The sequence below is a fragment of the Ovis canadensis genome, chromosome 1 (genome assembly GCF_042477335.2).
Source record: "Ovis canadensis isolate MfBH-ARS-UI-01 breed Bighorn chromosome 1, ARS-UI_OviCan_v2, whole genome shotgun sequence".
Classification (NCBI taxonomy): domain Eukaryota; kingdom Metazoa; phylum Chordata; class Mammalia; order Artiodactyla; family Bovidae; genus Ovis; species Ovis canadensis.
Window position 1 is genome coordinate 239263813 of NC_091245.1, and position 23230 is coordinate 239287042.

A 23230-nucleotide genomic window follows, 5' to 3' on the forward strand; every position below is an offset into this window, starting at 1 on the left:
TTCAAATGGGTATATGTTTCCTTTTCTTCTTTGCTTTTCACTTCTCTTCTTTTCAAAGCTATTTGTAAGGCTTCCTCAGAGATCTATTTTGCTTTTTTGCATTTCTTTTTCTTGGAGATAGTCTTGATCCCTGTCTCCTGTACAATGTCACAAACCTCCACCCATAGTTCATCAGGCACTCTGTCTATCAGATCTAGTCCCTTGAATCTATTTCTCACTTCTATTGTATAATCATAAGGGATTTAATTTAGGTCATACCTGAATGGTCTAGTGGTTTTCCCTACTTTCTTCAATTTAAGTCTGAATTTTACAATAAGGAGTTCATGATCTGAGCCACAGTCAGCTCCCAGTCTTGTTTTAGTCGACTCTATAGAGCTTCTCCATCTTTGGCTGCAAAGACTATAATCAATCTGGTTTCAGTGTTGATCCTCTGATGAAGTCCATGTGTCGAATCTTCTCTTTTGTTGTTGGAAGAGGGTGTTTGCTATGACCAGTGAGTTCTCTTGGAAAAACTCTATTAGCCTTTGCCCTGCTTCATTCTGTACTCAAAGGCCAGATTTGGTTGTTACTCCAGGTGTTTCTTGACTTCCTACTTTTGCATTCCAGTCCTCTGTAATGAAAAGGACATTTTTGGGGGGTATTAGTTCCAGAAGGTCTTACAGGTCTTCATAGAACCATTCAATTTCTGCTTCTTCAGCATTACTGGCTGGGGCATAGACTTGGATTACTGTGATATTGAATGATTTGCCTAAAAGATGCTTGTTCCTTGGAAGAAAAGTTATGACCAACCTAGAGAGCATATTCAAAAGCAGAGACATTACTTTACCAACAAAGGTCCATCTAGTCAAGCCTATGATTTTTCCGGTAGTCACGTAAGGATGTGAGAGTTGGACTATAAAGAAAGCTGAACGCCAAAGAATTGATGCTTTTGAACTGTGGTGTTGGAGAAGACCCTTGAGAGTCCCTTGGATTGCAAGGAGATCCAACCAGTCTATCCTAAAGATAAATCAGCCTTAAATGTTCATTAGAAGGACTTATGTTAACGCTTAAACTCCTTACTCTGGTCACCTGATGTGAAGAACTGACTCATTTGAAAAGACCTGATGCTGGGAAAGATTGAAGGTGGGAGGAGAAGGGGATGACAGAGGATGAGACTGTTGGATTTCATCACTGAATCAATGGACATGAGTATGTGTAAGTTCCAGGAGTTGGTGATGGACAGGGAGGCCTGGTGTGCTGCAGTCCATGGGGTCACAAAGAGTGGAACATGACTGAGTGACTGAACTGAACTGAAGCAAGGAGAATGAGCAGTCAATACTCAAAATACCTGAAATCCCTAATGACTTTCAGGGAAGGGTTTTTAAAGGCAACATTAATGGTGTGGGTTGCAGGGTGCCTGATAAGACTTTGAATCTTTTTTCTGATTGGTTTTTGGCTGAGAGAGATACTTGGATCAACATCATCAACCTTGTGGTACTAACCAGTCTGAGGTTTATGTACTTGTGGTTAACAGTTTCCTAGTGTGGGAGTCTGGTGTCTGTAAAAACAATTTAGGAGGAACTTTCCTGAGGTCCATTGTCTAAGACTCTGAACTCCCAGTACTGGGCACCCAGGTTCAATCTAGTCAGAGAACTAGAGCCCATATGCTATACCTTAACCCTGGTGCCAGCAAATAAATACACACATATTTTTAAAAAAGCAACTTAGAAATGTGTTTCAGACAGGGTTATCGTGTTCTGGGAGGCATGTTATCATGTTCTATATCCCTGCTATATGGCTGATCTATTTTCTAAAGTGTTACTAGTTTCTGGCGCAACAGCTATTCTTTGTTGCTACATGTTCACATTTTCCAAATCATTACCTTTTGAAAACTGGAGTTTAATTGCTTTACAACATTTTATTTTTTACAACTTAGTTTTACAACTAAGATTCATTTTACAACTAAGTGAATCATCTATACGTATACATATATCCTCTCCCTCTTGAGTTTCCCTACCACCCACCCCATCTGACCCCTCTAGGTCACTACAGAGCCCCAAGCTACGTTCCTTGTGCTATACAGGAGGTTCCCATAAATGTCAGGCCTGTGCTCCCAATTTGTCTCACCCTTCCCTTCCTCCCTCTGTGTCCACGTGTGCATTCTCTATGTCTAAATCTCTATTCCTGCCCTGCAAACAAAGGTTCTCAAAGACCTTTATCAAAATAATAGGCTTGGTAATAGATTGAAACGAATGATACAGTGTTGGTCTTGTGGGCTGGCGGGGGGAATTCACACATGAAAGGACTTTGTGCTGTGTTCTTTGTTGTGCATTTCTACCCCACCTGACAGATCTTTGCATTGATGCTTTCTCCTTCTCTTTAGCAGAGAGCAGAGGAGTCATGATGGCAGTTGATAAAAATGAGGGGTTTTATTTACAAAGTCATTTGCTAACTGTCATGTACCTTCATGCATATGGAGCACAATTAAGAGTCTCTAATTGGAATAAAGATCTGTTCTTAAAAAGAGAGAAAGAAAAAGTAATGAAAAGTAAAAAAGGCAATAAAGTATTGTATGCCATTATGGACTTCATCTCTGGAGTACAAAACTTAACCTTGCAGATTAAACAACCAAATAAACTGAATAAAGGGGGGAAAAACTTACAATCGTATTAATTTATGTAGCATCCATATTAGACAAAATTCAGCAATTATTTTCTTGTCCCAGTGAAACTTAAAAACCTGAAGAAGATGAGAATATACACACTGGTAAAAAGCAACTTCAAAGTACAGACCTAATATCAAACACTTAAATAGTAGATGATATCAAATAATTAAAATCTGAACACTGGAAAAAACAAAAAAATATCCTTTCTCACCACTCTTTCTTTCCCTAACATTATACTGGAGGTCCTAGGTAGTGCAATAAGATAAGAAAGATGCATAAAAATTAAGCAGATTTTTAAGGACAATTATTCACAAATGGCAGGATTATCTACATAGAAAGTCATAAATACTTCATTGAGAAGTTTTAGAACTACTAAGCAAATTAAAGCAAGGTATTGAGATATAAGATCTCTATATAAAAGCAATTGTGCTTCTATATTCCTGATATCAATAAGAAGAAAATGAAAATTACAAATAAAGTATTGCAATTTGTAACAGCCTGAAATATGAAATAAGAAGAGAAGAAAGTGAAGTCACTCAGTCTTGTCTGACACTTTGCAACCCCATGGATGGTGGCTTGCCAGGCTCCTCTGTCTATGGGATTTTCCAGGGAAGAATACTGGAGTGTGTTGCTATTTCCTTCTCCAGAGTATCTTTCCAACACAGGGAACGAACCCCGTTCTCCTGCAATGCAGGCAGACTCTTTACCATCTGAGCCACCATGGAAGCAGGGAATATGAAATCAGCTCAGTTCAGTTCAGTCACTCAGTCGTGACCAACTCTTTGCCACCCCATGGACTGCAGCATGTCAAGCTTCCCTGTCCATCACCAACTCCTAGAATTCACTCAAACTCATGTCTATTGAGTCAGTGATGCCATCCAACCATCTCATCCTCTGTTGCCCCCTTCTCTCCTGCCTTCAATCTTTCCCAGCATCAGGGTCTTTTCAAATGAGTCAGTTTGTTGCACCAGGTGGCCAAAGTATTGGAGTTTCAGCTTCAGCATCAGTTCTTCCAATGAATATTCAGGACTCATTTCCTTTAGAGTGGACTTGATCTCTTCACAGTCCAAGGAACTCTCAAGGAACTCTCAAGGGTCTTCTCCAAACCACAGTTGAAAAGTATCAATTCTTTGGCACTCAGCTTTCTTTATAGTCCAGCTCTCACATCCACACATGACTACTGGAAAAACCATAGCCTTGACTAGACAGACTTTTGTTGGTAAAGTAATGTCTCTGCTTTTTAATATGCTATCTAGGTTGGTCATAACTTTTCTTACAAGGAGCAAGTGTCTTTTAATTTCATGGCTACAGTTACCATCTGCAATGATTCTGGAGCCCCAAAAACTAAAGTCTCTTTCTCTTTCCACTGTTTCCCCATCTATTTGCCAAGAAGTGATGGGACTGGATACCATGATCTTAGTTTTCTGAATGTTGAGCTTTAAGCCAACTTTTCACTCTCCTTTTTCACTTTCATCAAGAGGCTTTTTAGTTATTCTTTGCTTTATGCCGTATGGGTGGTGTCATCTGCATATCTGAGGTTATTGATATTTCTCCCAGCAATCTTGATTCCAGCTTGTTCTTCATTCAGCCCAGTGTTTCTCATGATGTACTTTGCATAGAAGTTAAATAAGCAGGGTGACAATATACAGCTTGATGTACTCCTTTTCCTATTTGGAACCAGTGTGTTCCATGTCCAGTTCTAACTGTTGCTTCCTGACCTGCATACAGATTTCTCAAGAGGCAGATCAGGTGGTCTGGTATTCCCATCTCTTTCAGAATTTTCTACAATTTGTTGTGATCCACACAGTCAAAGGCTTTTGCATAGTCAATAAAGCAGAACTAGATGCTTTTCTGGAACTCTCTTGATTTTTCAATGATCCGATGAATGTTCACAATTTTATCTCTTGTTCCTCTGCCTTTTCTAAAACCAGTTTTTTAAAATCTAGAATTTCATGGTTCATGTACTGTTGAAGCCTGGCTTGGATAATTTTGAGCATTACTTTACTAGCATGCGAGATGAGTGCAATTGTGTGGTAGTTTGAGCATTCTTTGGCATTGCCTTTCTTTGCGACTGGAATGAAAATTGACCTTTCCCAGTCCTGTGGCCAGTGCTGAGTGTTCCAAATTTGCTGGCATATTGAGTGCAGCGTTTTCACAGCATCATCTTTTCTTCATAGAGATGCTTCCTAAGGTCCACTTCTCTTCGCATTCCAGGATGTCTGGCCTAGGTGAGTTATCATATCATTGTGATTATCTGGGTCATGATCTTTTTGTATAGTTCTTCTGTGTATTTTTGACACCTGTTCTTAATATCTTCTGCTTCTGTTAGAATGTTCAAACTACAACACAATTACCCTCGTCTCACATGCTAGCAAAGTAATGCTCAAAATCCTCCAAGCCAGGCTTCGACAGTACATGAACCAAGAACTTCCAGATGTTCAAGCTGTATTTAGAAAAGGCAGAGAAACCAGAGATCAAATTGCAAACATTTGTTGGGTCATAGAGGAAGCAAGAGAGTTCCAGAAAAACATATACTTCTGCTTTATTGAGTACACCAAAGCCTTTGACTGTGTGGACCACAAAAAACTGTGGAAAATTCTTCAAGAGGTGGGAATTCCAGACCACCTTACCTGCCTCCTGAGAAATCTGTATGTAGGTCAAGAAGCAACATGGACATGAACATGGAACAACAGACTGGTTTCAAATCAGGGAAGGAGTATGTCAAGCTGTATATAGTCACCTTGCTCATCTAACTTACATGAGAGTACATCATGTGCAATGCCAGGCTGGATGAAGCACAAGCTGGAATCAAGATTGCCAAGAGAAATATCAATAACCTCAGATATTCAGATGACACTATCCTCATGGCAGAAAGCGAAGAAGAACTAAAGAGCCTCTTAATGAAAGTGAAAGAAGAGAGTGAAAATGTTGGCTTGAAACTCAACATTCAGAAAACTAAGATCATGGCATCTGGTCCCATCACTTCATGGCAAATAGATGGAGAAACAATGGAAATAGTGACAGGCTTTATTTTTTTTGGACCCCAAAATCACTGCAGATGGTAACTGCAGCCATGAAATTAAAAGACACTTGCTCCTTGGAAGAAAAGTTATGACCAACCTAGACAGCAAATGAAAAAACAGAGACATACTTTGTTAACAAGGTCCATCTAGTCAAAGCTATGGGTTTTCTAGTAGTAATGGATGTGAGATTTGGACTATAAAGAAAGCTGAGTGCCGAGGAATTGATGCTTTTGAACTGTGGTGTTGGAGAAGATCCTTGGACTGCAAGGAGATCCAGTCAGTGAAATCTAAAGGAAATGAGTCCTGAATATTCATTGGAAGGACCGATGCTGAAGCTCCAACACTTTGGCCACCTGATGCAAAGAACTGACTCATTGGAAAAGACCCTGATGCTTGGAAAGAGTGAAGGCAAGAGAAGAAGGGGATGACAGAGGATGAGATGGTTGAATGGCATCACCAGCTCCATGGACATGAGTTTGAGTAAGCTCCGGGAGTTGGTGATTGACAGGGAAGTCTGGCATGTGGCAGTCCATGGGGGTCACAAAGAGTCGGACACGAGTGAATGACTAGGCTTAGGTAAAAATTTTAGAGAATATACATAATAATAATACAAGCACATATTTCTTCTAGCTGAAATAACATTTATCAAACAAGGAAAATGAAAGGAATGTAAGAAACCTAGACTTTTTAAAATGATAAAAATAGCAGACTGGAGAAGGAAATGGCAACCCACTACAGTATTCTTGCCTGGAAAATTCCATGGACAGAGGAGCCTTGTAGGCTACAGTCCATGGGGTTGCAAAGAGTTGGACATGACTGAACAACTTCACTTCACTTCCCTGGCAATCCAGTGGATAACATTCCACACTTCCAGTGCAAGGGGTGAGTGTTCGATCTCTGGTTGGGACTAAAGGAACTAAATCCCCCATGCCGTTTGGCATGGCCTAAAAAAAAAATAATAACAGAAAAATAAAATAATATATTCTGAGAAACAAAAATGAGTGAATCCACTCTGAGACTAATGTATAAAAAACATCCATTGACAATAACAACAATTACATGCATGCGGATTTAGGAAGACTGATCTATAAAACACACATTCTTACTGTGAATTTTTTGCAGGCTTTTCCTACAACACTAGGGTTTATGTTTTTCTATATTGATCAGATTTTTACTACAGGTTTTCATGTAGCCAATTAATATACTGATTGACTGCAATTCTGAAGTCAAGTAACATACATGAGGCCATACTCTCTTAAGACATCATATTAACAAGTGATGACAGAGGTAAACCACACAACTTGTGGTTATCATCTAGCAAAGGTGAAGTGTCACATCTAGAATCCCTGGATATTTTTTAGCCAGCTCTGAACTACCATGAGTTGGAGTCTTGTAAATGTGACATTTCCTAAACGTCTCAGGGAGCAAAGAACTCCAACTAACAAATTTGAACAGATGGCTTGATTCCAGAGGAATGAGTTGTTTGGAAAGCATTGCTTTCTTAACTGATCTATCTGTAGTAATATATTCACTCCAGAATCTGACAATGAATGATTTTGACAGAACTGGTTAATGTGCATTTTCTCAATATGATGGTAAATCGAAATGAAAATTCTGAAGAACAGGATATATTAAAGATGAAACCTTGAGTTTGATCTTGACATCTGGATCTTCTAAGAGCTGAACGATATTAGGATATGTTGATTGTATAAGTCATTTTAATGGGAAATAAAACACAATGCAGAAAAGGCATTCTTAAATTTAAAAATCCTTAAATATATAACATAATTTGCATAGTTGGTAAAAGAATAAAAATATTAATATCAAGTAAATTTTAGTAATAGATGTCCATAGACTAAATATAAATTAAAATTTTCAAAACAAAAATAATCAGTACTCTCCTCATAAACCTTGTTAAAGGATCTTTTATTATAATATGAATTGCATATTTATGTAACCTGCAGGTGTTTGATCCTCTTTTTCATCAGTAAGACTATTTTAAATACCTAAGTATGTCATCAAACATTGTGATGGGAAGGAGACAGCTCTCATACTGAAGAGATGTTTGATCTTGGAAGAATATAAGCAATGTGAAACTTTAATTTTTAAATTTTTTTTCAGTACTGCTCTATCTTTTCTAGGTCTAGTCCTTATCTTTCCAGGAACAGTAAAATTTTATCATTTTCTTCTAGGCTAATTTTCCTGCAATGTGCTTCTGAGCACATTGCGACAAAATGATTATTCTACCAGCCATAAGATATGTATCTAGTAACCCATGTTTTTTTCTTTTTTGTTGCACAGTAATGTTTGGATAAATTAAAATTTTCAGACTTTCAAAAGGTTTTTACAAACACTACCAACTTTGTCTTGGATATGCCTGAAGTACTGGCCTATTTAAGAGAAGGCAAACTGATTATCACACTGAAAAATAGTATTGCTCACTCATCATTCAGAGTACTGACCAGGACTTCAGGTACAATTTGGTAGCGGTAGTGTGCATCCAATTTTCAAGAGAAAACTTTCAGTAACTACCCAATAAGAATGATGTTTCTTCTAAGTGTTTTTGTTTGCATACTTTTTTTCAAAGTTAGGAAATTCTCTTCTATTCACCATTTCTTATTTGTTTCATATTTATAGATGCTGAGTATTATCTGTAAACAGTTCACACTTATTAAGATAACTGTATGATTTTCTTCTTTAAATTGACTGCTGGGTAAAGCTCACTCATCAGAACTTCCAGGGTTTGATCTGGCTGATTGAATACCCAACTCTCTGGGAAATCCAAAGTATACAAAGTACCAATAGTCAGAATTCATGTGTCCCATACAATATGCTGTTCTATTTGGGACTGCATTAAGAAAGTCTATTTTTCCCTGGAAATTCCTGTGGGGTATACCCTTGGTGAGACAACTTCATGAAATTCTTATGAGAATAAAAGAAGCTTTAAATTAAGCCAAATCCACTGTAATCTCTAGCAAATTTCAACAAGGGAATCAGTGCTTTCAGCCAGAGGATGGTACCATATGTCTTCAAAATGAAACAGTCTCTTAGAGGCAAACATACTACTCTCACTGAGTACCTAACGTTCCTGCTTATAAGTTTCTGTTACATGATTGAATATTGCACAGTCCTCAAAAATATGACCCACTCTGATTTTGGTATGGTGAAAAGATCCCCAGATGCTTGGTTTGTGTTGGGTTGCTGCATGGAGAAGCAAACTTTCAGTAGTTTCTTGGTTTTCCTCCAAAAAATGTGCAGCTTTCATAACCATGAGACTAGTGACCCACTAACAACCACAGAAAATCAACTACATTAAATCTCTTTTCCCACAGATGACGCCGCCACTGCAGATTGTTCCAGCTGTGTTAGTAAAGTTCAGGTTCATTTTTTGCCATAGCTTTACGTTAACTTTTTTTAAAAAAGGATTAATAAAAATTTCCTAGCTTTTTTTTTTTTTTCCTTTGGTGTGTGAGGGAACCTGAACATGAGTTTGTTGGGAATAGAGGCAGATGGAGCTGTCTCTTGTGGTCCACTGTTTCCCTCTGAGAGAGAGTACAGCAAGTGTTAGCTAACATTGTGGACCATACTGTGAGAGCCCTTTCCTGTCTTTCTGGTCCTCCATCTGGGGTTAATGTTCTTCTGCCTGAAATCATCCTCTTTAAAACTCCAAAGTGACAGTAGGCTGGTAGTGAATTCTCTTTAATTTTATTTGTAAATATATGTCCTCATTTTGTCCTCAGATTAGAAAGATACATTCATATTAGTCTTTTCCTCCATATGCTTAAATGTCTATTCTCATTTTGTATTTTCTTTTAATCTAGCTGTTGAGTATTACAATTTTTCTGGTCTGTCTTCCAATTTCTAAATTGTATTGCAGTCAATATAATAACAAATATCTACATTGTAAAACCAAGAGTGAACCATGAACTTTGGATGATGATGATGTGTAAATATAAGTTCATCAACTGAAACAAATGAATCACTCTGGGTGGGGATGTTGATAATGAAGGAGGCTATGTATGTGTGGCAGAGGGTAGTCTGGAAATTTTTATCTTCCCTATTTTGCCATGAATCGAAAACTGCTCTACAAATAATCTTAAAGTCTATATTAAATGCTTAACTTTGAAGGTTAATACTTTTATATATTGAAGTCTTATTTCTTTATTTTTTGAATAATCTATAATTTACAGCTTCTTCCATGAGCATATTTCTAAGTTTTTAAAAATATTTTTATTTCTATTAAACAGATTCTACTAAAACATTTTTTCTAAGGATAATGATATCTGAATCTGGGTGATTTTTCCCCCAGTAACTAGTTCTTACTTTCCTCATTATATATCTGCTTATATTAGCTTTCTATTGATTATTAAAATGAAAAATTAATTTTTGGAATAAATTGAGACCTAGGATCAGGTTGCCTTCTCTCAGTGATGATCTGTATTTGTTTCTAGTAAGATACATATTATAGTAAGGCAATGGCACCCCACTCCAGTACTCTTGCCTGGAAAATCCCATGGGTAGAGGAGCCTGGTAGGCTGCAGTCCATGGGGTCACTAAGAGTCAGACACGACTGAGCGACTTCCCTTTCCCTTTTCACTTCCATGCATTGGAGAAGGAAATGGCAACCCACTCCAGTGTTCTTGCCTGGAGAATCCCAGGGACGAGGGAGCCTGGGGGGCTGCGGTCTATGGGATCGCACAGAGTCGGACACAACTGAAGCAACTTAGCAGCAGCAGTTGCTAAGTATTCTGAATATATAATATTCTGAATATACTCAGATTAAATAAAATACTTTGATTTCCTAATTATAGTTATTGCTATAATTTATTGATTTTCTTTCTTAAAAATGCTTATATACTATACAGAAAATTGTATCAGCATTTTACAAAAGTATTAGAGTATAAAATTGTTCACCTCAGTGTTCCTCAAAATAAGTAAAAGAAAAAATACTGACAGATTGTATTTATAATTTAGAAGTAAGAATCAAAAATTTTTAATAAAAGATAAAAGAAAACCTAATAAGTAAAAATGCTGGGCATCTTACCTGCTGGGTCAGTCTTGCAGCTAAATTCCCTCTAGTACTGTCTCCAGAGATACAAATTCTTCTAGGACTTACACATCTTTCAAGAATTTTGGGGTATAAAAATCATTTTAATGCAGTTTACACATCTTCAAATTGAACTGGAAAATGGCACTTTGGGGCTAGTCTGTAGCTGTAGACAGAAAAACAATCACTGATTTATTTACCATTAAATTTTTTTAATGTTTTATTTAATTTTTATTTTCTTTTGGGGTGCCCCAGGTGGTGCAAGCAGTAAAGAGCCTGTCTGCCAATGCAGGAGACATAAGACACCCAGGTTTGATCCCTGGGTCGGGATGATCCCCGAGAGAAGGGCAAGGCAACCGACTCAAGTATTCTTGCCTGGAGAATCCTATGGACAGAGGAACCTGGCTACAAGTCCTTGGGGTCACAAAGACTCAGACATGACTAAAGTGACTTAGCATGCACATAGTTGATTTACATATTAGTTTCTAGTGTATAGTAAAGTGGTTCGGTTGAACATATGTCCATTCTTTTCCAGATTGTTTTGCCATATAGATTATTACAAAAGAATATACAGAATATTGAGTAAAGTTCCCTGTACCATAACCATTGATTCTTGGTCATATACTAAAATAAGGCAGGCACTTCTGATCCACAATCAAAAGTAAAATTTTGTTTTTATGAACAGGACATTTGTTGAAAAATGTATTTTTCTTAATCATAAAATGTGACTGGCGATCTCTGAATATCATTTTTATAATCAAAATTTAGAGTTTGATCAATTTGGTTCAATTTTGGGGGAAAACTTTGTAGCTGCTATCTTTTGTTGGCAACAAATATTTAAGGAATGACTAGTTTTGGTAATTCCCATACTGTTTCTTAAAAAATCAGACATTATTACTACTTGTTTCTCCACAGTTATTTTTCCAACTTTATAAAATTATTCCAATTTGACATAATCTTTATTGCATTAGTTCATTAATTCTTTATTTTCTAAGGTTTAAGTAGCTTCTCACAGAGAGTATATTCTATAGAAAATTAAACCTTTTTCCTATTCTTTCTAAAGAGTGCTCTAAAAAGGACTTTAAGATAGATTCTGTCTTACCTTTCATAGTTAACATGGTAAAAGTTGCTTTATTCAGTGGATTACTAGCTTCTAGGCACCATTCCAAGCACTGTTATAGGTATTACAGCATTTAATCCCAATATAAATGATGAGTTTTGCAAATTATTAATATTTAAAGTTCTCATCCTTTAAAATATCACACAGTTACCAACTTGAAGGATCTACATTCAATTCCAGTCCTCTGGCCCCAAAGTCCACCTTCTTCACTTCAGTTCAGTCGTTCAGCTGTGTCTGACTCTTTGTGATCCCATGAATCGCAGCACGCCAGGCCTCCCTGTCCATCACCAACTCCTGGAGTTCACTCAGACTCATGTCCATAGAGTTGGTGACGCCATCCAGCCATCTCATCCTCTGTCGTCCCCTTCTCCTCCTGCCCTCAATCCCTCCCAGCATCAGGGTCTTTTCCAATGAGTCAACTCTTCACATCAGGTGGCCAAAGTACTGGAGTTAACAACTTTAGCATCAGTCCTTCTAAAGAACACCCAGGACTGATCTCCTTTAGAATGGACTGGTTGGATCTCCTTGCAGTCCAAGGGACTCTCAAGAGTCTTCTCCAACACCACAGTTCAAAAGCATCAATTCTTCAGCACTCAGCTTTCTTCACAGTCCAACTCTCACATCCATACATGACCACTGGAAAAATCATAGCCTTGACTAGATGGACCTTGTTGGCAAAGTAATGTCTCTGCTTTTGAATATGCTATCTAGGTTGGTCATAACTTTCCTTCCAAGGAGTAAGGGTCTTTTAATTTCATGGCTGCAATCACCATCTGCAGTGATTTTGGAGCCCCAAAAAATAAAGTCTGACACTGCTTCCACTGCTTCCAGAAATAGCTCATCTATTTCCCATGAAGTGATGGGACCAGATGCCATGATCTTCGTTTTCTGAATGTTGAGCTTTAAGCCAACTTTTTCACTCTCCTCTTTCACTTTCATCAAGAGGCTTTTTAGTCCCTCTTCACTTGCTGCCATAAGTGTGGTGTTATCTGCATATCTGACGTTATTGATATTTCTCCTGGCAATCTTGATTCCAGCTTGTGTTTCTTCCAGCCCAGCGTTTCTCATAATGTACTTTACATAGAAGTTAAATAAGTAGGGTGACAATATACAGCCTTGACGTACTCCTTTCCCTATTTGGAACCAGTCTGTTGTTCCATATCCAGTTCTAACTGTTGCTTCCAGACCTGCATACAGGTTTCTCAAGAGGCAGGTCAGGTGGTCTGGTATTCCCATCTCTTGAAGAATTTTCCAGAGTTTATTGTGATCCACACAGTCAAAGGCTTTGGCATAGTCAATAAAGCAGAAATAGATGTTTTTATGCAACTCTCTTAGTTTTTCCATGATCCAGTGGATCTTGGCAATTTGATCTCTGGTTCCTCTGCCTTATCTAAAACCAGCTTGAACATCTGGAAGTTCATGGTTCACTTATTGCTGAAGCCTGGCTTGGAGAATTTTGAGCATTACTTTCCTAGCGTGTGAGATGAGTGCAATTGTGCGGTAATTTGAGCATTCTTTGGCATTGCCTTTCTTTGGGATTGCAATGAAAACTGACCTTTTCCAATCCTGTGGCCACTGCTCAGTTTTCCAAATTTGCTGGCATATTGAGTGTAGCACTGTCACAGCATCATCTTTCAGGATTTGAAATAGCTCAACTGGAATTCCATCACCTCCACTAGCTTTGTTCATAGTGATGCTTTCTAAGGGCCACTTGACTTCACATTCCAGGATGTCTGGCTCTAGGTGAGTGATCACACTGTCGTGATTATCTTGGTCATGAAGATCGTTTTTGTACAGTTCTGTGTATTCTTGCCATTTCTTCTTAATATCTTCTGCTCTGTTAGGTCCATACCATTTCTGTCCTTTATTGAGCCCATCTTTGTATGAAATGTTACCTTTGTATCTCTAATTTTCTTGAAGAGATCTCTAGTCTTTCCTATGACAGACCTAGAGTCTGTCATACAGAATGAGGTAAGTCAGAAAGCAAAATTAAAATATCAAATATTAACTCATATATGTGGAAGCAGAAAAATGGTATAGATGACTCAATGTGCTAGGCAGAAATACAGATGCAGATATAGAGAACAGATATGTGGACACAAGTGGGAAATGGGAGTATTGGATGCACTGGGAGATTAGGATTGACATATATACACTATCATGTGTAACGCAGATAGTTAGTGGGAACCTGTTGTATAACACAGGGAGCTCAGTCAGTGCTCTGTGTCCCAGAGTAGTGAGTGAAGTGGGGGTTAGTCCAAGAGGGAGAAGATACATGAATACATATAGCTGATTCACTTAGCTGTACAGCAGAAACTAACACAACATTGTCAAGCAATTATACCCCAATAAAGACAAAACAACAAAAGGTGTTTCTAGTTCCTTGGCCCAATGACTATTCTTTCTTACTATATGTTCACAGTTTCCTAACTATTAATTTTGAAGGAGATGTTTGATACTCAGGTGAGGTCTGAAGCAAAGCTTTATACTTTAAGAGAGAGGGAACACAGGGAGTTGGATAGCTGAGATGTCCTCAAAAGATTCCACTCACTTTCATTAGCAGCTACCAGTTTCAATCCTATGGTCTCAAGGTCTCCACTTGTAATTATGCAACCATTTCAGACTCCATTCAATTCTTGCTTAACAAGCACCCTTACTTTTTGACAGCCTCCAATCCTAATTCTTGACAAAGAATTTTATAACTTTGCAGTTTTTCCTATATAAGTCTCTCCCATTTTATACTGTGGTGGAGCATAATTCAAGTGCTTCTCAAAATACAGATTTGTGATATAGCTCTCCTGAGCTATATTATCAGTTTGGCTCAAGTAAAACTCTTTTCTATTTCTATTGTAGAGTGTTGATTATTTCCAGTAACAATTTGTATGCCCCCTTTGAAAAATGTCTAATCAAATACTTTTGAAAAATGTCTAACCAAATACTTTTCTTTCAAAAGAAAGCTTTTTTTAAAAAAAATTGAGTTGCATGAGTTATTTGTGTATTTTGGATATTAACTCTGTATTAGAGAGTCATCTGCAAATATTTTCTCCCATTTCACAGGTTGCCTCTTCATTTTGTTGATGATTTCCTTTGTTGTGCAGAAACTTTTTAGTGTGATGCAGTCTCACTTTTATTATTATTATTGCTGCACTTATTTAGGTGTCAAATCCAAAAAATCATTGCCAAGACCAATGTTAGGATATCTGCACACCCATATTTATTGCAGCATTATTTACAGTAGTGAAGTATGGACATGACTCTTACCAAGCAAGGATTTGCTGCCCAACCTGCATAGAAACCAATAGTATGGTAATGGCTTCTGAGAAAAGAAAAAGCTCTATTGTCAGGGTGAAGGGCAAGGACATAGGCAAAGTTCAAATCTGTCTCCACAATTCAGGGTTCAGGGCAAAATTTAAAAGGCTAGAGTGAACAAGCTCATATGCACAAATGCTTATGGGGCAGGTTTTGATTAGGTTTTGGAATGTGACCATTTATGGTAAGGATGGTAAAGGGGCTTCAGCATTGAATCTTTTTGGAAAATAGACTCTTTGCTTCTGAAGGGATTCTAACATTCAGGTTCCAGTCACATCTTAGTTCTTTGATTTGATACTGCGTGCGTGCGTGTGTGTGTGTGTGTGTGTGTGTGTGTGTGTGTGTGTGTAGGTGGGAAATAGTCAGGGTAATTTAGTTACAGTTGTTACTTGAGGTAAAAAATTTCTATATTGTGCATGTTTTGGCTACATGACTTGTAGTTCTGTTGTCTTTAGGAAACAACAGAGTATCTTGGTAGAAACAGGATAAGGCTAACTTGGGCTGCTTTTTTTGTTACACAACCTCAGTTCAGTTCAGTGGCTCAGTCGTCTCCAACTCTTTGTGACCCCATGGACTGCAGCATGCCAGGCTTCCCTGTCCAACACCAACTCCTGGAACTTACTGAAATTCATGTCCATTGAGCCAGTGATGCCAAAAAACCATCTCATCCTCTGTCGTTCACTTTTTCTCCTGCCTTCAATCTTTCCCAGTATCAGGGTCTTTTCCAATGAGCCACGTCTTCCAATCAGGTGACAAAAGTATTGGAGTTTCAGGTTCAGCATCAGTCCTTCCAATAAATATTCAGCACTGATTTCCTTTAGGTTTGAGTGGTTTGAACTCCTTGCAGTCCAAGGGTCTTCTCCAACGTGAAAGTTCAAAGCATCAATTCTTCAACGCTCAATTTTCTTTATGGTCCAACACTCATATCCATATATGACTACTGGAAAAACCATAGCTTTGACTACCTTTGTCAGTACAGTAATGTCTCTGCTTTTTAATATGCTGTCTAGGTTTATCATAGCTTTTCTTCTAAGGAGCAAGTGTCTTTTGATTTCATGGCTGCAGTCACCATCTGCAGTGATTTTGGAGCCTCTGAAAATAAAGTCTGTCACTGTCTCTGAAAGGTTGTTGTTGAATCACGATGCCGGGATTCTTGGCCCCCGGAGGAGAAGAATTCAATCCAGGGCCAGAGACAAGGCTTGATCGCTCAGAGCTTCTGTGTAATAAAGTTTTATTAAAGTATAAAGGAGATAGAGAAAGCTTCTGACATAGGCATCAGAAGGGGGTAGAACGAGTACCCACTTGCTAGTGTTAGCAATGCAGTTATATACTCTCCAGTAAATCAAAAGAATGTCTGGTGGTTGTAAAGACCTCATCAGACCTACTCCCAAGTTTACATTGTAAGATAATGGAATTAGCCAAGAAGGTTTAATCCAGAGACTGTCCTCAGGCAGAACACATAATACGTTGTTGTTATATAATCCTTGTAAAGAGCAGGTCTAGGCTCAGAGGTTAAAGCGTCTGCCTGTAATGCGGGAGACCTGAGTTTGATCCCTGGGTCAGGAAGATCCCCTGGAGAAGGAAATGGCAACCCACTCCAGGATTCTTGCCTGGAGAATCCCATAGTGGGCTACAGTCCATGGGGTTGCAAAGAGTCGGACACAACTGAGCAACTTCACTTCACTTCACTTCAGCCAGAAGGTTTAATCCAGAGACTGTCCTCAGGCAGAATATATAATACATTGTTGTTATATAATCCTAAGGAATGTAGAGAAGGAAAAAAAGTTTGTCCTTTCTTCCTCCTTGAGAATTCCAGACCCCTCTCTCCTTGGGGACACCTAGACTTCTTATCAACCTGCTTAGGAAATGACTCTCTCATTCCCCCCTTTTCTTTTAGGAGAATTATGTTGCCTAGGGAAAAGGGGCATCGTTCTGGTTCCATAACTGCTTCCCAGCTGAGAAGGGGCATTGTCCCTAAATTGGCGAGGCAACATATTCTCCTAATCCTCATATTGAGGATATCTGATCCAGGGGCCCCAAATAGTAGTTGGAGGAAGGTGCAGCAGTAGCAGGAGTTTGAGCAACCATTTGTAAGTTAAAAGCTTTCATGCGGCTAGAAACAAATCCAGTTACACAGTTACAGATGTAAGGCAACATAGTCATTAAAACAAGTTAAAATCAAAATTAAAAGTCACATTATGTCCATAGTTAAAGTGCAACGTGTTGCACCAGTCCATTTTAGGGCTGGTAGATGTCATCAGATGAAGAAGAGGCATTGCATGTGATTGTTGTCGAAGGTATTCACAGACTTGGAGAAAGTCCTTTCCTTGGAGATGTCCACCACGGGAAGCCTTCCACTGATGAAGAGAATCCTTATAACCTCCTTAGCCTGTTCACTACGACAGAGAAAAGCCTCAATCCATCCAGTAAAAGTATCTACACAAACTTGTAAGCAAGAATATCCATTAGCTTTTGGCATACGAGTAAAATCAATTTCCCAGTCCTCTCCAGGATACTTCCCACTTCATTATAATCCAGAAGGGGAGAGATTTTGTCTGTCATCCAAATATTAACCTTAGAATTTAAGATTCCACTCACATGAGAAGTCAGTACAGTAAGGTTTCATCCTTTAATTATTTTTAAAGCTTCAGGTGCTAATAAAGCCGCTGCCCCAATTACTCTTAGGCAGTGGGGCCACCCACGTGAAATTACATCTAATTCTCTGCTTAGATAAGCAATAGGTTGCTGGTGAGGCCCTCGGGGTTGTGTCAAAACTCCCAACGCCATACCTTTCCTTTCAGTGACAAACAAATTAAATTCTGACCTTGTGGGCAAGCTCAGAGCTGGAGCTTGCAGGAGAGCAGTTTGAAGAACCTTAAAAGTTTTTGAGTTTCTGGTGACCAAACCAGTTTGTCAGTTTGGGCCTGCTGAGTTTCAGCTATAAGTTTATATAAAGGCCGGGCAAGTTCCCCATAAGCCAGAATCCAAATACGACAGTAACCTGTGATTCCCCAAAATCCTCTCAATTCTTTTTTTTTTTTTAGTTTTTTATTTTTTAAATTTTAATATCTTTAATTCTTACATGCGTTCCCAAACATGAACCCCCATCCCACCTCCCTCCCCATAACATCTCTCTGGGTCATCCCCATGCACCAGCCCCAAGCATGCTGCATCCTGCGTCAGACATAGACTGGCGATTCAATTCTTACATGATAGTATACATGTTAGAATGTCATTCTCCCAAATCGTCCCACCCTCTCCCTCTCCCTCTGAGTCCAAAGGTCCGTTATACACATCTGTGTCTCTTTCCCTGTCTTGCATACAGGGTCGTCATTGCCATCTTCCTAAATTCCATATATATGTGTTAGTATATTGTATTGCTGTTTTTCTTTCTGGCTTACTTCACTCTGTATAATCGGCTCCAGTTTCATCCATCTCATCAGAACTGATTCAAATGAATTCTTTTTTACGGCTGAGTAATACTCCATTGTGTATATGTACCACAGCTTTCTTATCCAGTCATCTGCTGATGGACATCTAGGTTGTTTCCATGTCCTGGCTATTATAAACAGTGCTGCGATGAACATTGGGGTACATGTGTCTCTTTCAATTCTGGTTTCCTCGGTGTGTTTGCCCAGCAGTGGGATTGCTGGGTCATAAGGTAGTTCTATTTGCAATTTTTTAAGGACTCTCCACACTGTTCTCCATAGTGGCTGTACTAGTTTGCATCCCCACCAACAGTGTAGGAGGGTTCCCTTTTCTCCACACCCTCTCCAGCATTTATTGCTTGAAGATTTTTGGATCGCAGCCATTCTGACTGGTGTGAAGTGGTACCTCATTGTGGTTTTGATTTGCATTTCTCTAATAATGAGTGATGTTGAGCATCTTTTCATGTGTTTGTTAGCCATCCGTATGTCTTCTTTGGAGAAATGTCTATTTAGTTCTTTGGCCCATTTTTTGATTGGGTCGTTTATTTTTCTGGAGTTGAGCTGCATAAGTTGCTTGTATATTTTTGAGATTAGTTGTTTGTCAGTTGCTTCATTTGCTATTATTTTCTCCCATTCAGAAGGCTATCTTTTCACCTTGCTTATATTTTCCTTTGTTGTGCAGAAGCTTTTAATTTTAATTAGATCCCATTTGTTTATTTTTGCTTTTATTTCCAGAATTCTGGGAGATGGATCATAGAGGATCCTGCTGTGATTTATGTCTGAGAGTGTTTTGCCTATATTCTCCTCTAGGAGTTTTATAGTTTCTGATCTTACATTTAGATCTTTAATCCATTTTGAGTTTATTTTTGTGTGCGGTGTTAGAAAGTGATCTAGTTTCATTCTTTTACAAGTGGTTGACCAGTTTTCCCAGCACCACTTGTTAAAGAGATTGTCTTTACTCCATTGTATATTCTTGCCTCCTTTGTCAAAGATAAGGTGTCCATATGTGTGTGGATTTATCTCTGGGCTTTCTATTTTGTTCCATTGATCTATATGTCTGTCTTTGTGCCAGTAAAGTCATAGGTAGGGGATGATTTAGTATAGGCTTAATTCTCTCCGGGCCTATAGCCCTAGTCCCTTCTGATATGATTAGGCCCAGATGTCTAACTGATTGTTGACACAGCTGAGCCTTTTCTCTTGATGCCTTGTAACCACAGCCTGCCAGAAGGTTTAAGAAATCTTCTGAGGCTCGCAAACAAGCTTCCTCTGTCTCAGCACAGAGCAAAATATCCTCTACATATTGTAACACCACCACTTCAGAGCTATTAATGTTTTGTAGATCCCGTGACAAACTTTGTCCAAATAAGTGAGGACTGTCATGAAATCCCTGGGGCAAAACTGTCTAGGTTAACTGAGAAGCTGGCTGCGTAGGGTCTTCAAAGGCAAATAAAAATTGACTTTCCTCTGCCAAAGGCACTGAATAGAAGGCATCTTTTAAATCAATTACTGAGAAATATTTGGCTCATTCAGGAATTTCAGACAATAGAGTATAAGGATTAGGCACCACGGGGTGTAAAGGAACTACAGCCTCATTTTATGTAAATCTTGAACTAGTCTCCATTTACCATTTGATTTCTTTATACCCAAAATAGGAGTGTAGTCCCTGTTCCTTTAAATTTTCAATGATGGGTTTTAACCCTTCCTTAACCTCAGGTTTCAGAGGACACTGCCTTTTTTGTGGAAATAAGTGTGGGTCTTTGAGCTTGACAACTACAGGAATAGCATTTTGTGCTCGACCCACAGATTTTCCATCAGCCCATACTCTAGGATTTACATTTTGTTCAACTAAAGGAAGAGAAAGGGAGGGCTCCATATTCATAAAAACAGAGGCATGGACCTTGCTCAGTATATCCCTCCCCAAAAGGGGTAAGGGAGATTCTGGCACGATCAGAAACTCATGTGAAAATAGCACAGAATCCCAGTTGCGAGATAAAGAATAACTGAAATGATACCTTTTGGCTCGTCCAGACAGTCCCATTACGGAAGCGGATCGGGAAGAAAGTGGGCCAGGGGCTTCAGTAAGCAGAGTAAGTTGCCCCAGCATCTAAAAGGAAATCGATGGATTGGCCCCCCATAATTATTAAGACCCAGGGTTCCTCAGGTGTAATTAGGGCCGGAGCTTGTGTGGGGACCCCCAGGCACCTTCAGTCCTGATTATCTTGAGAGTCTGACCCCGGAGACCTACGCCTCTGAGGGTAGTCAACTGCTTTTCCCAAAACTCGAGTCTTTGAGTCAGGAGTCAGCATTTGTCCCAAGATATACATCACATCTTTCCAAGTAAGGTCATAAAGCAGAGTAACACCTCTAAAAGCTGGGTCCTCTAAATAGTCTCCCAACCTCCTTGATTCTTTGTATTTCTTGATAAGAAAAAGGCTTATTAACTCTCATAGACTGATTATTTCTCCTGGTGGGTGTTTCATAAAGAGGCAACAGCTTGTGTGGCTGTTCCTCAGTCTCTCTGGCTGCTCTGCACATATGATCCCAGGGATAGACTGGAGAAACATGTTTTTTTTTTTTTTTTTCTCTTTGTCTCCTGTCCTCCATCTCATCTCTTACTTCGATGGTCTGAGTTTCTACTGAAACCAGAGTAGTCTGAGGTCGTACTGAGACAGGAGTTGTTTGGACCTCCACTTGGGCACTTTGAATCTGTTTGGGTTTCCATGGAGACCAAAGCGGTTTGAATCTCAGTTTGGATTTCCACTGAGACCAAAGCAGTTTGAATCTCAGTTTGGGTTTCCACTGAGACCAAAGCAGCTGTTCTGAGGGGGGTTTTCTGGCTTTCAGTTAGCTCAGCTTGGAACCCCGGGTACAGGGGCAAAGTAGGAGGACAGGAGGGAGCTGAAGGTTTCATGCCCAAATCTATACCCTTAGGACATAAGTCTGGCATATTTTGCAGAGAGAAAAAGGACAACACATATGCTACTTTTACCCATTTCCCTTGTTCCTTACAGAACCGGTCTAATTGTAAAACAGTATTATACTTAAGAGACCCTCCAACCGGCCACCGTTCGCCATCCTCCAATGGATACCGTGGCCATGCAGTATCACATAGGAAGACAAGGTGTGTCTTCTTTAAGCCCTGGGGATCGAATCTATCCCAGTTTTTCAAGATACAGTTCAAAGGAGTAAATGCTGGATTGTTAGCTCCCATCTGTAAGAGAGAAAAAAAGCGACTAGGGCCATTTTTCTACCGGAGGCTTCCCTCCCTGCTCTAGATGGGGGTGTAGACAGACTTTACACCAAAAGCTTTTCCTTCCTGCTCAGACTTAGTCTGTCCCTTACCGACGCAGGCGCCGTCTCAACCTTCCCGGTTCTACCACCGAGATGGGGTGGGGATGTACTAGGGGTAGACCTGATAACATCTCTATCTGATGTCCAGCTCTTCACCTTTAACCTTGCTTGCCTCTGATGCCACCCAGGGTGCAATCAGAGTAACCTTCCAGAATGCCTCCCAAGCTAAGACCGCTGGGGGAAATGTTCATCACCTGAGTGCCTGTGCACGACCCTGAGTATATTCCTGACCACAATAAGACCGATATGAACATAAAGCTGAGATGTTCTTTTCAAGCATCACCACACCAGTATGAGAGCCTCCCCTGGTCTACTAACAACCAGCGTTACCAAAGGAAAAAACCCATTGCAGTCCCAATCTGAGTAACCTTTAATCTCAGAGATGTTCTTGGGGCTAAAGCTCCATCTAGCTTCCAAATTTCGATTCCTAGCGAGGCTAGGCGCTTTCTTGACTACCAATCCAAGTTTGCCACAGTACACAGTAACAGTATAGATCACAAGTCCCTTGAAAGTCTATGATCCGATACATTAGGTTAGTACTTCTAATTCCCAAGGAGTTATGAAATGGTCAAAGAGACCGAAAGGTTTGACTGAGAAAGGAGAGTTCGGTCCACATGCTTTGCCCATTTCTGGTCGGTTCCCAAAAGAGACATTGGGTGCCTCTTGGCCTTGGCAGGTCGGTAGAAACCCCAGACAGGTTTTTGCCATAAGCCATATGAGATCACTGTGGAACTGCAGAGCAGGGCTCCTCACTTGCTTCGCACAGGGCATGTCATTCATTCACACAAGCACACCGTAGAGTTAGTAAAGCACAGCAGAAAACGTGTTCGCTAAGAGAACAAAGAACTAGAGCTTCAAGCATCCTTACCTTGTCCTGAAGGATCCCGGACGAGCCCCCAAGATGAAAGGTTGTTGTTGAATCACGACGCCGGGATTCTTGGCCCCCGGAGGAGAAGAATTCAATCCAGGGCCAGAGACAAGGCTTGATCGCTCAGAGCTTCTGTGTAATAAAGTTTTATTAAAGTATAAAGGAGATAGAGAAAGCTTCTGACATAGGCATCAGAAGGGGGTAGAAAGAGTACCCACTTGCTAGTGTTAGCAATGCAGTTATATACTCTCCAGTAAATCAAAAGAATGTCTGGAGGTTGTAAAGACCTCATCAGACCTACTCCCAAATTTACATTGTAAGATAATGGAATTAGCCAGAAGGTTTAATCCAGAGACTGTCCTCAGGCAGAATACATAATACATTGTTGTTATATAATCCTTGTAAAGAGCAGGTCTACTCTCATAATTTACAGAATTAGC

At 39.5% G+C, this 23230-nt stretch overlaps 2 pseudogenes; both read right to left on the bottom strand.

Moving 5' to 3' along the window:
- Positions 1-6863: 6863 nt before the first annotated feature.
- On the bottom strand, positions 6864-20609 carry LOC138443725 (arylacetamide deacetylase-like; annotated as a pseudogene).
- LOC138430123 (S-adenosylmethionine decarboxylase proenzyme pseudogene) lies at positions 8339-8932 on the bottom strand (annotated as a pseudogene).
- Positions 20610-23230: the final 2621 nt, after the last annotated feature.